The sequence below is a fragment of the Vespula pensylvanica genome, chromosome 8, assembly GCF_014466175.1.
Source record: "Vespula pensylvanica isolate Volc-1 chromosome 8, ASM1446617v1, whole genome shotgun sequence".
Classification (NCBI taxonomy): domain Eukaryota; kingdom Metazoa; phylum Arthropoda; class Insecta; order Hymenoptera; family Vespidae; genus Vespula; species Vespula pensylvanica.
The window spans coordinates 3371340-3373839 of NC_057692.1; the positions used below are offsets into that span (position 1 = coordinate 3371340).

Genomic DNA, 2500 nt, shown 5'->3' on the forward strand with positions numbered 1-2500 from the left:
ACTTACTTACTTACTTACTTACTTACTTACTTACTTACTTACTTAGTTAGTTACGAGAAGGAAATTTTTACTGTTCCGCTCTGACCCGCTACCGAGATACAACGGCGGCCATTTTGTTGGCGGCAGAGCACGATATGACGTCACGTGGCCTACATGATAACCCCCGCCTCTGGCACCGCTAGCGAACGACGAACGACGATAGCACTTCGCGGTTCTTCCTTCTTGCTTCTTGCGAAAGAAGCCTACGACGAAACTTTGCAAACGTTTATGAAACGTTGTAAATACGTAAGTCGATTTAACGTGCGAAGAAAAACTCGAGAAACAAGCTTTTTTCTTTCTTTATTCCTCTTACCGCAGATATTATCAGTACAAGTTTTCAATTCGATCCTTATTGGCGGGAAATTTCAAAAGGAAAAAAAAAAAATACCGATCGACTTTATCGTTATAATGTATTATTATTGTTGTTGTTGTTGTTGTTGTTGTTGTTGTTATATTTACTTTCGATAAATAATGAAATTTTCGTCATATCCGTTGCGTCACGATCAATACTTTCAAGTTTTGATCTTTATTGGCGGGAAATTTAAACGAAAGAATTTTCCATCGACGTTTTATATATATATATATATATATATATATATATATATATATATATTGTACATTGGATATTTATGATTTATTATAATTTGTAATTTCGATATATCAAACGATAAATAATCAAGTTTTCGCTCGTAACTATTGCGTCAAGCGATCAACATCGTATTCAATGAAAATGATTGTCAGTGTTAAATTATGATTATTGGTATTAAATTCTGAGTTTTCCTTTCCTTTCTTTTCCTTTCCTTTTCTTTTCTTTTCTTTTCTTTTCTTTTTTTTTTGTCACACAATATTAAATTTATATAATTAATATCTACCTTTTTATATTTGATAAAATTTGATTAACTTTCCGGAGGAAACAGGAACGTCATGTACAGTTCATATCATTTAAAAAGTTAATAAAATCCGGCGTTCTGAAAGTTTGAAAGGTACTTTGGTATGAAAAATATTCGTTAATTTAGCGAAAAATAGTAACGTCAATTAAATAATTCGGATATTTGGTGCACGAAAACAAAAGGGGAAGAAAGAATGAAAGAAAAAAAAAACAAAAGTTAAGAAAAAGATAAAAAAAAAATATATAAAATGAAAGAAAGGAAAAGTATTGTTCGATAAATCAATATGAAATTCGATTCGATTAGATTAATTTTAAAAGCTTTGACATCGTTTTACGATCGAGGACGAATCACTATCGTCGAGATTATCGATAGGCACGGCTAACGATAACGAAGACTAGAAACGACGTAGTACGATGATTCGTCGAGTAGAATACTAAACTTTCCACGCATACTTACTGTACGTACGTATAACATCGGCATAACGATACAACGAGATATACATTTTATATACAATTCTAATTCCAACTGATATCTTTATCGTTAATTTCAAAGTTTCTCTCTCTCTCTCTCTCTCCGTATATACATATATATATATATATTTTTTTTCTCTTTCTGTCTCTCTTTTACTTTCTTTCTTTTTTTATTTTTTATGGCGAAAATTGCAGACACATAATATTCCAAAGACAAATGCCATAGCATCGAATAATATAATTTTCAAGTTTACTTTAGTTTCATTATTCGTACTGTTCGTAGAACGAACGCATTAATACGCGACTCGTATTAAACATAATAAAAGTACGTTCTCGTACTACCTACGAGTTTTTTTTAATTATTTTTCTATCCATATGAAAATGAATAAAACCGCAAGATAAATGTATTATCTATCAACGATAGAAAGACATAGTCCTACAATACCGATCGTCTGTTATCAACGATAACGCTTTCTATGCATTTCGCACCTATCCGAATAATCCTAAAGTTAATAAAACTGAATTCAATTTAGAGATAAGTTATTTAACACGATTAAATTTCTGTTTGTACGATAGATGGAACTTTTGTTACGTGACAATAACTCATTATTCCAAATATTAAATATGAGAGATTTTGTGTAATACGTAACATTGTACTGGGACGATGTGAGAAACATTCGTTGCTTTTAAAAAATTAAAAAAGAGAAAATACAAACAAGTGAATAAGAAGAAGAAAGTCACGAATTCTTTTTTCAAATTGCCCTAAACTTCTTCTCATATGACACGCAACAACGTTTCTTACGTGACGCTTTATTTTCTTTTCCTTTTTCTTTCGTACGAGACGAATTCGCGACACATTTTTCTCTCGCACTTTAAGAATGAAGTTTACGCGTTATAAACAAAAATAAAAAAATAAAAATAATGACAATAACAATAATGATAACAAACGAGAAAAAATCGCGACGATCCCTTTTTTCTTTTTCGTTAATTTTGTCGAATTACGTTTGAATGAAAAAAGACAAAAAAAAAAAAAAGGTAAAGAAAAATAATAAAAAAATAAACAAACAAACGAAAAGAAAAAAAAAACGAAGAAATAAACCT

General features: G+C 30.3%; 1 protein-coding gene across 3 annotated transcripts in view; it reads right to left on the reverse strand.

Annotated features, from left to right (window-relative positions):
• LOC122630969 overlaps positions 1-2500 on the reverse strand; it is a 61350-nt gene that overhangs the window by 8967 nt on the left and 49883 nt on the right. The window contains exon 1 of one of the 3 annotated variants that reach the window (XR_006327597.1): positions 43-562. The exons of 1 other annotated variant lie outside the window; for it this stretch is intronic. The gene's annotated coding sequence lies outside the window, so the exon portion shown is untranslated. Of the gene's footprint in view, positions 1-38; positions 563-2500 lie in introns of those variants that run through there. One more of the 3 variants, XR_006327598.1, reaches the window with a different exon arrangement.